Raw genomic sequence first — 13596 nt, forward strand, 5'->3', positions numbered from 1 at the left:
TGAGATATCATCTCACACCCACCAGAATGGCCATTATCAACAAAACAGAAAATGACAAGTGCTGGAGAGGATGCGGAGAAAGAGGCACACTTATCCACTGTTGGTGGGAATGTCAAAGGGTGCAACCACTGTGGAAGGCAGTTTGGCGGTTCCTCAAAAAGCTGAATATAGAATTGCCATACGACCCAGCAATACCATTGCTAGGTATCTACTCAAAGGACTTAAGGGCAAAGAGACAAACGGACATTTGCACACCAATGTTTATAGCAGCGTTATTTACAATTGCAAAGAGATGGAAACAGCCAAAATCTCCATCAACAGAAGAGTGGCTAAACAAACTGTGGTATATACATACGATGGAATATTATGCAGCTTTAAGACAAGATAAACTTATGAACCATGTAATAACATGGATGGACCTAGAGAATATTATGCTGAGTGAATCCAGCCAAAAACTAAAGGACAAATACTGTATGGTCCCACTGATGTGAACGGACTCTCGAGAATAAACTTGAAATATGTCATTGGTAACAGAGTTCAGCAGGAGTTAGAAACAGGGTAAGACAATGGGTAATTGAAGCTGAAGGGATACAGACTGTGCAACAGGACTAGATACAAAAACTCAAAAATGGACAGCACAATAATACCTAATTGTAAAGTAATCATGTTAAAATACTGAATGAAGCTGCATCTGAGCTATAGGGTTTTTTTTGTTTTTGTTTGCTTGTTGGTTTGTTTGTTGTTGTTTTTTACTATTATTACTACTTTTATTTCTTTTCTTTATATTAACATTTTATATCTTTTTCTGTTGTGTTGCTAGTTCCTCTAAACCGATGCAAATGTACTAAGAAACAATGATCATGCATCTATGTGATGATGTTAAGAATTACTGAGTGCATATGTAGAATGGTATGATTTCTAAATGTTGTGTTAATTTTTTTTCTTTCCGTTAATAAAAAAATAAAAAAAATAAAAAATAAAACTTTGTGTCTGATGCTCCTTTTATTTACCTTATCGACAGATGAGTAAAACACATGGATTAAAAATGAATAAATAACAGGGGGAGAAAATGTTTAAAAAATAAATAAATAATAGGGGGAACAAATGTTAAAATAAATTTAGTAGATTGAAATGCTAGTGATCAATGAAAGAGAGAGGTAAGGGGTATGGTATGTATGAACTTTTTTCTGTTTCCTTTTTGTTTCTTTTTGTGAATTGATGCAAATGTTCCAGAAATGATCATGATGATGAATATACAACTATGTGATGAAATTGTGAGTTACTGATTATATATCAAGAATGGAATGAGCACATGGCAAGAACGTGTTTGTGTGTGGTTATGTTTAATAAATAAACAAATTTAAAAACTATGTATATTGTTAGCACCTAAAAATAAATAAATAAAGCAAATAAGGTGGGCCACGTGGCTCAGCAGACAGAGTTCTTGTCTGCCATGCCAGAGACCTGGGTTCGATTCCTGGTGCCTGCCCATGCCAAAAAAATCAATCAATAAAATAAAGCAAACACTCGGTATAACATTTACAGTAAACCGCCAAGCACTAAAATAATTTTTCTAAAATCCCTGATTACTCTTGGTACCAGGGGCTCATCAAAGTTAACAGCTTTCATTTTCCTAACCCATACTGCCAAGGAACCTCTCTGTAAGAATGCAGGGCTTTAAAATGTCTCTCTAGAATGTGGCCTAACCATACCTTTTCAACATCATCTTCCACAACATCAGCCCTTTGAACCTAGTCTGTTTCCATAATTGTTTTGCTGAATTGTCAACCATCTTTCTACTGCCTCCCTTTTTTCCGGTCTTCCAAGTCTAGCTCAGAAACTTAACTAAACCTTATCAAACCTTTCTTCATGATTCTATGCATCACTGCTGGCTCCTTCTGTATTTATTTATCATTCACTATGATTGTGCTGGTCTGAATCTGTGGTGGACCCCAGAAAGGTCATGTCCTTTGATCCTCATTCAGTATTGCTGGGTGGGAGCATTTTGATTGTTTCCATGAAGATGTGGCCCACCCAATTGTGGGTGGTAACTTTTGATTAGATGATTTCCATGGAGGTGTGTCTCCACCCACTGAAGGTGGAGTTGCTTACTGGAATCCTTTAAAAGAGGAAACATTTTGGAGAGAGTCTCTTTTTGGTAGAGCCATGTGAAAGCCACCAGACACCGCCATGTTCGCCATGTGCCCGTCCAGCTGAGAGAGAAACGTTGGTCGTTGGCCTTCTTGAACCAAGGTATTTGTTCCCTGGATACCTTGAATTGGACATGTCAATGGACTTGTTTTAATTGGGACATTTTCTCGGCCTTGGAACCGTAAACTAGCAACTCATTAAATTCCTCTTTTTAAGAGCATTCTGTTTCTGGTACATTGCATTCCGGCAGCTGGCAAACTAGAACAATGATATACCAATCAAAGCAGTGAATTTTGTGCCCAGTGTGCTCAAATGACCAATTTCTGAGACAAAAGGTTTCAAAGAAAAAAAGGATTTATTGCTAGATGTGAAGCAGGAGAGCAGATGGCCTACTGGCCCCAAAATTTTTCTCTCTAAACTGCAGTAACTCTGACAGTTTTATAGTATCAAAAGATGGGCATGAGCACAATGGTCCCAAATAATGTAATTAGAGGTGATCTAATTATTGAGTAGGTGCAGATTTGATTACATGTTTAGTCACAGAATGTATGTAAGAAGATGGTGGCCTTAATATAATGACGGGTGTGATTTTTAGTATTAAAATGAGGTATAGGTGATTTGTAGGTTAAAATCCACAAATTTTACAAATCAGGTGGGCCCATTTTGGTTAGATCCAGTTCCACCTAGGAAGGTACGTTTTGGAATTAGGGTGAATTAGTTCTGGGCTGACTCAAAGCCCTTCATAATGAATATTAGGGGCCGTCTTTAGTGATCATTACTCTAAAATTGAAAAATAAGATAAGGTGGTGCAAGTGAGGGTCAGTCACAAGGTTTTTACAATCACAAGAAAAAGGCTGCATAGTTACATAGTCATTATCAGAAATCAAGGCAACTGGATTATAGTTCAGAAATTTCAGGTATTTCCCTCTGTCTATTCTAATATACTAGAAAGTAAAAAGAAATATTTATAAAACAATTCAGAAATCTAATCTTTTTTTTAAGTCTCTCTGGATTTATTTATTTTTTATTAATTAAAAAAATTAACAAACAAAACAATAAGACATCATTCCATTCTACATATATAATCAGTAATTCTCAATATCATCCGTTGCATATTCATCATTTCTTGGAACATTTGTATCAATTCAGAAAAAGAAATAAAAAGACAACAGAAAAAGAAATAAAAATGAAAACAGAAAAAAAAAAGATTATACCTACCATACCCCTTACCCCTCACTTTCATTGATCACTAGCACTTCAAACTAAATTTATTTTAACATTTGTTCCCCCTATTATTTATTTTTATTCCATGTTCTACTCGTATGTTGACAAGGTAGTTAAAAGGAGAATCAGACAAAAGGTTTTCACAATCACACAGTAACATTGTGAAAGCTATATCATTATACAACATCATCACGAAACATGGCTACTGGAACACAGCTCTACATTTTCATGCAGTTCCCTCCAGCCTCTCCACTACATCTTGAACAACAAGGTGATATCTACTTAATGTGTAAGAAAAACCTCCAGGATAACCTCTCGACTCTGTTTGGAATCTCTCAGCCATTGACACTTAGTCTCATTTCACTCTTGCCCCTTTTGGTCAAGAAGGTTCTCTCGATCCCTTGATGTTAATTCTCAGCTCATTCTAGGGTTTTTCTCAGTCCCGTGATGCTGAGTCTCAGCTCATTCCAGGGTCTCTGTCCCACGTTGCCAGGAAGGTCCACATCCCTGGGAATCATGTCCCACTCAGAGAGGGGGAGGGTGGTGAGACTGCTCATCATGTTGGCTAGAGGGAGAGGCCACATCTGAGCAACAAAAGAGGCTCTCTTGGGGGTGACTCTTAGGCCTAAATTTTAAGCAGACTTGACCCATCCTTTGTGGGGTTAAGTTTCATATGAACAATCCCCAAGACTGGGGGCTCAGCCTGTAGCTTTGGTTGTCCACACTGCTTGTGAGAAATTATCAAGAATTAGACTTGGGGAAGTTGAATTTCTCCCAGCTCTCACCATTCCCTGAAGGGGGCTTGCAAATAAATACTTTTCCAGTCACTGATCAAATTACTCTGGGATTTATCGGGGCATCACTCTGGACAAACCAACAAAATCTCACATCCTACCTGAGATTCCAAGTACTCATAACATTCAATCAAACTATCTACATAAGTTATATTAGGAAATGCTCTAGTCAAAATATAAATTTTGTAGCAAACATTTTTTGCTTTAGTCTCACACATAAGGTGACATTTTAAAATATTAATTACTATCTATTTTCAGCACCCTGCAATAATGACATTCCTTTATTCTTCCTCATTCAAAAACATTTTTTAAATTTGTACATTGTACAAGAAATCTAATCTTTTTTCAATTCTAACTTCTTGGTTACAATTATACACTACCATCTTTGTTATTCTGACATAATTTATCCCATCAGATTTCATCATGCATATGTATCTTTTTGTCCTCAATTAGACTCAACTCCCAGGCAGAACTCTCACCTTCTATTTTGTTTTGTTTTTGAAAACAGCACAGCCTTTTAGAAAATACAGACTTGATCAATATTCATTATTAAATAAAAATTTATAATTTAAACTCTAAACCATCTTATTTATAAAAATATTTTTTAGCACAGATTTTTGAACAAAAAGAAAAGCTGAAACAGGAGTAATTTCAAACATGTTAACCATGTTGTGGTAACCATCCTTGGCCCTTCTATCATATTTATAGACTAAATCCTTCAAATTTGGGAGAAATTAGCTTCATTCAATTTATGAAATTCAATCAAGGACAAAGGGGGGAGGGAGAAAAAGAGTAACTTTAAGCACAGCCATGGAAATGCTTAACTTAGCTTCATAAATAATGACCCATTAAAAATTTGCCACCAATAAATAAATTAAACATACTAAACCAGTAACACTTTCCAATATTAACAGGTAATAAATATCAATAATGTATGTGTGTATTTACATATGTATTCCACAAATAAACAGGCTGAAGTAAAACAAATATGTAGAAACTTTGCTTTAGTTGGGCTCTTTCCCAATTTCAAGAGAATAAAAATTTTGTAAGGAAAAGAACTTTTCCAAAAATATTCACTGAGCAAACTGGAACTGAATTTCAGCACTGAGGATATAAGAAAAATTCTCCTCAGGTAAAAGGAGGTCATCATTGGGAGTGCTGGTATTGGAAAATTAGTTTTGTTCTGAAGTTTTAAAATGTCGATGTCATCAATGTTTTCTAGCATCCTTTTCATGTGATTTTGCTTTTTCTCTGGGATGGGTTTTCCCGCACTTCCGAAATATCTTCCACAAGAACTTAGGACCTTAGCCTCTAACAGGCACTTAAGTATTAAATACAATTAAAATTTTTTAAAAAGGCTAGTAATTTTTCTTCTCTGGAAGAATTATCATCATGCTTTTGTTTAGACTTTTTTATCTGTTTGTTTTAAAGCTCTTTCTGTACAATGTACAAAAACAAGACTGATTTCAGATTGGCTGTGCTGTGAATAGTTTCAACTACTGGGAGGCAATAATTTACTTAGGCCTACACAACACATGAAAGAAATTATTCGCCTACACTTTGAGCAAACAAGTTCACCAGTAGAAGCCTCATCTAAATGTGCTGGGTTAACAGGCCCTGAGGGAAGAAGTCTCCTACTATCACCGAATATAAAACATGAAAATTAGATTTTCCTAAAGTAAAATTTCACTTAAAAACAACCTTGTCTGACCCAAGAGAAAGCAAACAGAAGCACCAAGTAGGGCCAAATCTAACTGGGAAAAGAGCTAATGAAGTTTTTGCAAGGACAAGATAGTTCAAATTTTTATCTTCAGCTCATTTTTAAGAAATTTGACATTCTATACGCCTGTGACACTTTTGGGTTCTTTAGCAACTTAAAAAATTGGAGAAAATCCCAGCAAAAGTTGTTCTTTCTTGTGAAGAAGTTTGTGTGCCTTCCCTATATTTATTCAGCAAATATTGCCAGACCACCCCAGTACATGCTACACTGGTATATTCCAGGTGATATAAAATGTAGTACTTCTTAGTTGGAAATAATAATTATACCATATTGGTTTACAAAACTTTTTTTCTGAGAAGTTCAAAGTTCTTAGCTGAATTTTTTGCTTCCCCTTAACAAAAACAAAGCTGTTTTACAGCATGTTCATTCAGCATTGGCATTATAATACCTGGTTAGGCTGGGAGCAGAGATTTAATTTACAAGTCTTATCTCAAGTCTAACAGACTTAAATCCAAATCTGGGAACAAGGCTTTCACAAGACCTCCTGCTGGGTCAATGTGCTGCATCAAACTTTTAACTCCATCTTCTCAAATCCCTTTGCCTATTTAGGGAAAGGGAATAAGAACTCCTTACCTCAGGATGTATATACAGAGAACTCCTTTTCTACTCCCAACTCCTCCCAACTCTCCTCAGAACCCAGTAATCACTTAAATCACTCATTTCAAATTCAGATCTTGGGAACAAACTCATATCCCAATTTTAATAGAGGAGGAAGAGACCAAAGATTTTTGGCACCTTTTCAAGAAATACGGACAACCAAATGTTTATTGAAAAAAATGGAATGAAGGTAACTAATAGTTAAGAGGTTACTATTTTCAGAAGTTCAAGGACTGCTTATCAACCTCTTTGGGAGAAAATAGAGTACCTTTAAGTAGCTCAACAGTAGAGTCTGATAATTATTTTTAGTTAAGTAATGACAAAGGCCCGTTGGCTGCAGAAGCAACCAGGTTTGTTATTCTCACCACCCTGGAAAACTGAAACAAAATTTAAAACTCAATGAAACAAGAACTACAGTACTTGCACCATATTTTAAAATGAATTTTCAAGTTCATTAACTACATTCTTATAATGACTGAAAAGGGAAGGGTCTAACAACTGGCCCACAACTATGATATTGAACCAAACAAAGTGTTGTTTGTGTAGGCCAAAAACAGTTGAATACTGGTCATTTTATATGGTTTTACCTAATATTTCTGCAATTGATAAATACCATTGCACAACAGAAAAGTGTTCCTCAAAATGAAATTTTGGTTTAAGTATGGTTTTATTACATGTTGATACTAATATTTTGTCCTCAGATGATATCTCTAAAATCACAAAGGGAGCCAACAACAAAAAAGTTTAATACATAACTCCCACACATTTAAACACACCTGACAGACAAAGTGAAGCCACCCGCACTACTGGGAGCTCGATCAATGCATTCACTGGTTACTAGGCTGTGTGGGAGGCCATCAATGTGGTACACGAGGAGCTGAGGAGCAAAGCCTACAGGTTGATCTGCCAAGTGAGACAGCTGGATCTAGGTCCTTTGACCTCTACTCTAAAATAATGCCTCTCTTGAACCAAGAATTATACTTGACATTTGACATTTTCAGATGCCATCCCTTATTCATACCATTCTATCTTTTTATCTTTATATTTATTTCTATCCTCCCTTCTTCAGCCCTAAACTTCTCATTAAACCTCAAATTAACCTCTAAATGGACCAGGCCATGAGCCAAGATATTATCACAACCCTACTCAAAACCTTCTAGGGTTAATGCCCAGCATCCCCCCGCCGCCCTGACAAAAAAAATAAATAAATAAAAAACAAAAGCTAACCTCTTTAGTATAACTAAAGCCACAATCCTACCATTTTGGCCTAATTTTCCACCTCCCTCCCAATGTTGGTCAAGCTCAAGTGTTACATTCACCATCCAATATGTGTTCTGATACTTCTGATAGAAAAATATCCGTCTTTTCTCCTGAAGTTTTATGGACTTCTGTGTTATCCATTCATATTTGACATTAATCTTATCTCCTTTACTAGATCATGAGTTTCTTGAGGGCAGGGACCAGGCCTTGTTCATCTCTATAGTTTCAACTGTGCCTACCAAGGGAGGAGCATAAATGTTCAGTAAAGAAACTCTTAAAAGCCTCTGTATCTCTGATGAAAATACCAACTACATTATTTTGGAAGGCAGCAATGGATTAAATTCATCTATGTATAGTCTAGTATATAAGAACATATTTTTTCCCCACATATTTATTTTAAGTAATTTCTGCAAAATAAACTAAATACACTCAGAAAAAAACCTAAAAACTAGGTTTTTAAAGGAAACCTATGGTGAATCATTAATTTAGAGTCTCCAGTTTTAAGGTTAGAAAGGGGCCTGAGAAGTCATTTAGTCATACCCCAAATTTTACAGACCAGGAAAGCAAGTTCTAGAAAGGTAAAGTGGTGAACTCTTAGGTCACTCAGTTATTCGATAACGAAACCCGAGGTAGAATCCAGCCCCCCTAATTCCCAGTTTATTATTGCTCTTTTTCTCTATACCATGCTCCATTATTCTGTTAATTTAAAAAAATAAAATGTAATCTGTGCACATCAAAAAGAGAGGTATATGAGGACTGATATCTATCTTTGGATCAATAACTGAGATGGACATAATATTAAAAATATATTTCAAAGCACCTATCAGGCAATTAAGTATCCAAGAGAAGGAGCAGAGGACTGAAAGAAAAAAGAAAAAAAAACAGTAAAGGTTGGAAAAAGAACATAATACACAAACCAAGCCTAATAAAAATATCTACACCTTCTCAGATATAGTACTTGGGTGATATAAAGTTAAAACTAAAGAAAATTAAGTTTTCACAGTGCTACAGTCTTTGGAAATGTCCAGTCTGAAGATATGCATTCATAAAGAGCTATCAAACCCTCTCCAACAAGACAGAATGCTCTGCCCTACACATATCTTACCACTAATCCTGACTGCACAGGTGATAAATGCAGCATCAACTTTCTTTAGAACATCCTTAGGTGTCAAGATTAATGCTACAAGTCTAGAAAGGGAACAACAGAATCATTTACAGGTACAGCTTTACTCCACGGGAAGAGGCTGCTTTCGGTGACTGAACAATATTGACACCACAGGTGCCAAAGGCAGTGTCACTGCGAACAGATGCTTTTTTACAGTGTCAAGCCGATCCCCTCAAAGATTTAACATATCAGAAATAGAGGTGCAAGGCCCATACTCCTCAGAGCAGACAGGCAGCTACGAAGCTACCACGACTACTATCAGCTAGGGCAATGGAAACTCAAACAAAGCTGCCCTTCACCATCAAAGGAAAGAGCTCAAATTCTGGGATACTCCTAGGATCTTCTGGCACCTACCAAATGGCCTCCATGCTATTGGCAGGTGTCCCACAGTAATGCAGATAAGAAGCAGTTGAACTTTTTGTTCCAGAGGATTCCCTGTTCTAAAGTCTGCTCTATTCTAGCCTTTCAGCTCTCTCCCCTGGTTTCAAGGCTCCACTCTTTCTCTTGTAGTTACTTGAGATGATCTTTAAAATCAACAAGGGGTGCCAACTATAGACTCCTTAGGTGTCTGAGAACTTTGGCACCAAGGCCAGGAATGCCTTTAGCTCCTGATGAAGGTTAACTTGATATGGTTTTAATCAGTTTGGGCCGTATGGCTGTTATCTAGATATGTTTGTATACCCAGTGACTATCTCAGTGTTCAGAGCAGTGTAGATGGTCAGTCTACAATACCCTTGAGTAAACGAAGGAACACCCCAGGCCTGCACCAAAACAGGCAAATCCTTATGCCACCCCTCAACAAGGAAGCCCTCGTGGGGTCAAGCACACTCAAATCACCTTAACAGCATCTCGCCTCTTTCCTGCCTCTTTCCAGTTTTCCTTATATTATCACATTACTTTTGGAATTCTGATATTCAGCAATGTAAAAATGTGTTACTTTCAAATTATCAGTATCCAAAACTTTCAAAGAAAGGCGCATTTGAAGAGCTATTACCAAGGAATCTATCTAGTCACTTAAAATGGTTATTACTGGTCTGGGCAAGAAAATACCCAAGATTCCATAGGTACGCTGTCAAGTGTGGCCAGGAAGATTTTTAGACAACTTCCATCCTTCCCACCCAATTTCAAGTAAATAGGGCATTTGTTTGTATTTCCATATTGGCTCCGCAAACGAAAACACCTCCTCCACCTAGAAAAACAATCTGTAACATTCAGACATAGAGCTCTGAGGGCAAACTTTTTTGGTGCATGTTAGGGCACTACTTACAGTGTGCTTTAAAAAAATAAAGCAGAAAAGTATTCTTAATAAAGGTATCTCCTGCGAGCATTTCCCTTGCGTTTATGCATCTACCTAGTTTGGTGTTTCTATACTTTTCAAATATAAAGATTTTTTTTTTAATGTACTCCATTAAACATCGAGCCAGAAGGAGCAATCTTCTTCCTACAGCCTCCAGCGGCAAACTTTAACAAAACGTTCACGGAAAACAGACACACAAAAAACCCCTTTGCTCCTTTACTCCTTTTAAGCCTTCTGTACCAATTCAGGTCCTGGCAAAGAGTTAAAAGTTATCTGAGGTTAGTTCCTGCGGTTTTAAAAAACAACAACAAAAACATGACAACAAACTGATGCTTAAATTTAGACTCCGTAAAACAATGCTAGGAAACCTTTAAGGCCTGGGTTAAATTCTGGGAGTTTCTTTTATTGCCTTTTGTTGAATCGCATCACATTAGGCACGTTTCCTTCTCGGTTTTAATCCCTCCCGTCCGGTTCCCGGGCAGATCCTCCACATTCCCGCACGATCCAGTTACCTGTGGGGGGCGCGAGGTGAGGGGCGCGGGGCGGGGGCACACCAACACCCTGAGCTTCCGAGCGCGACCTGAGCTTAACAGGTGGCCTTGGCCCACCAGTAGAGCCCCCTCCTGTCCGCAGCGGGGCGGGCGCAGGTCCGGGGGAAGCTGGGGCGCCGAGGGAAGTCGGGAAGCCCGGGGCCGGGTATTAAGAAGCCCGGGGCAATGAAGCCCCGCGCCGGCCCCGCCGCCCGTGGACCGCGCGTTCCTCCCCGCCACGCTCCACGCCAGACCTTCCCGAGTTGGCGCCAGGGTGGGGAAACTCCGACGCGCCGACACCCTCAGGGGCTGCGCTGGCTGCTCTCCCAGAAGCCGGGGTACGCATGGGGAGGAGGGGACGCGTGCAGGGACGGTAGGCAGGGGTCGTGGGGCGGGAGGGAAAGGGGTCGTGAAACCGCCCACTTCCCCCCAACCCCGCCTCCGCTCGTCGGTCCTCAGGAGCCCGATTTTTTCTCAGACTCCGCCACGGGACGCCCCGCGACACCACCGCCTCGTCGCCTTCAACCTGTCCGGGCCCCGAATTTCCACACTCACCTTGTGGCAGGTACCCGCCGAACCCACCCGAGCCTCCGCGCCGCGGTCAACCGTTCGTCAGTGGGTCAGCCAGTCCCTCAGCTCGCGCGCGCCTTGCCGGCCGTGCCGCCCCGTCAGCTCGCGTGCGCTCCCGCTCGTGCGCGCTCACCCTGCCGTGCGCCCCGCCGCGCGCGGCCGGCCCTTAGACACCCACTCCGCGCGCCCAGGCTCTTAAAGGGCCAGACACCGGCGCTGCTCTCAGACTCAGACCCGCCCAGGAGAGCCTCAGGGAACTGCGTTGAATTAGCCGCTCTGGAGCGAGACCGGACACGTGTTTTACTATCTTCAGCTTTGATAGTAAATTGTTTTGATTTAATGATGATAATAACAACTACTATTTACTGAGCACATATTATCCTGGGTCAGGGCACTTCACATACAGGCCTTATTTAATTTACTCCTTCGAACAATCTGGTTTCTTACGCCCATTTTGCCGAGGAAAACTGAGATTCGGAGAGTTGAAGACTCTGTTCTAACAGTTTTTGAACCCATTGTTCCGTGCTGTTTTCTTCCTCATGCTCTCACTGTGGAAATATCTACCGAAGCCAATAGCTGATAGTGGAAGACTTTTCTGCGTTGATGGAAGTTAGTGTTACCAAGTTTCCATGGGGCAGAGCGACTGTGCATGGAGGGAGAAAGCAAGAGTTAGGGGATTTTTATGAACTGTAAGTTTTGTTCTATACTCCAGTAGGAGATGATAAGCAACATAGATGCAAAAATGGTCTTTGAGTTTATCCCCATTTTACAGAAAGCTGAAGAAGGAAGTGGTTGGTTACACAGACGGCTGAGTCACTGGCAGCACTCAGGGCTGAGTCCCAATTCCTTAGTCCTTAGATCATTTCTTTGCCCCAGGAAGACATACCTGATTAAAGGGAAGAGAACTTTTTCTCTAATAATACATTGGCCTCACAACTCCGTGCATCTTTAATTAATGTTTACAAAGCACTTTAATCTACCCAACATGCTAGTTAATTAGACAAGTATTATTATCCCCCCTTTTCTGAACCAAACCCAAGAGGTGCTTAATTCTGACAGTTGTTAAACTTTGGTGAACAATAGACCTAAATTTTCTGGTTAGGCTTTTATTTGTGTCCTTTTAAATTTTGTCCCATATTGTATTAAATATCAACGTCTTTATTTAGTAAGTAGAACTGAACATCTCTACCCATGAGAGGTAACATAGGCACCCACTGTCTTTAAGAAATTCAGATAAAGAAAAGTATTTTGATAAATGCTTTCAGATTGTTCTCCCTTTTATTATTGTTCTTTTTGTTTTATGGTTTATCTTTCTTACAGGTGAAGAAGAAACTGAAGGATGAAAGGATTTAGGAAGGAAGAAGGGGGAAAGGAAATGGTAGAAAAAAATAGGGGCAGGAAATGAACAGAAAAGAAAGTGAGAGTAAGAAGTTTCAACCTAGAGACATTAGGGGAAATGAGAAGACCAGATTCTGCTGGCAGGTACCAAACCTTTGTGGGAATTACCAACAGGCCCTTCCCCTGGGCTGAGTGCAGACCTAGCAAGAGCCTGTTTGACTATCTGAGCACAGGCTGGCTTCCACTCCCCTTTTGCGTCCTTTTTCCAGTCACCTTTGTGTCAACTGAACATACAGAAAGGCCTGAAAAGTGAGAAAGGGCCAGAAGTTAGGTAAGAAAAAAACCCAAATGGTATAGAGAGGGAATTTAAAGACAGTTTATTCATTAAAGTACTTAGATAATTAATGCCAAGGAAGAAAAAAAGGGGAAAAGAGCCATATGATGGGTCTTTCTATATGGTATTGTTACTACTTCATACCTCATGGCATTTACAAAATTTCACATTATAGTCACTTAACTGTCTAATAAATGTCTTCTGAAGCTAACCTTGCTAAGAAAATGCTGGTAATACATGACCCCCAAATATTAGACAACTATTCTTATGAACTTTGTGTAATTTTTAAATTTGTTTAAATTAAAAATTTAACCTTTAATCCAAGAACGTCAACCAGTTTCATTCCTCTAACTAATAAGGTCAATACCCCCTTCCAGCATGAAGAAGTTAAAATGGTAATTTCCCAGATGTCCCTTAAGAGTGAGAGAAAGATCAAATGACAGGGAGGAGGTATAGCTGAGAAATTCAAATTTAACAAATGACTGTGACTACTGACTCATTATATAGATATTTCTTTTCAGTGTCCAGAGTTTTAGAATAGCCAGAAGGAAATACC

At 39.2% G+C, this 13596-nt stretch overlaps 1 protein-coding gene across 3 annotated transcripts in view; it reads right to left on the reverse strand.

Moving 5' to 3' along the window:
• PROSER2 (proline and serine rich 2) overlaps positions 1–11486 on the reverse strand; it is a 50701-nt gene extending 39215 nt beyond the window's left edge. The window contains exons 1-2 of one of the 3 annotated variants that reach the window (XM_077169434.1): positions 11354–11486; positions 10637–10780 (exon numbers count right to left, since the gene is read on the reverse strand). The gene's annotated coding sequence lies outside the window, so the exon portion shown is untranslated. Of the gene's footprint in view, positions 1–10636; positions 10892–11353 lie in introns of those variants that run through there. The other 2 variants (XM_077169433.1, XM_077169436.1) reach the window with 2 other exon arrangements.
• Positions 11487–13596: the final 2110 nt, after the last annotated feature.

Source organism: Tamandua tetradactyla, chromosome 7, assembly GCF_023851605.1.
Source record: "Tamandua tetradactyla isolate mTamTet1 chromosome 7, mTamTet1.pri, whole genome shotgun sequence".
In the NCBI taxonomy this organism is placed as follows: Eukaryota; Metazoa; Chordata; class Mammalia; order Pilosa; family Myrmecophagidae; genus Tamandua; species Tamandua tetradactyla.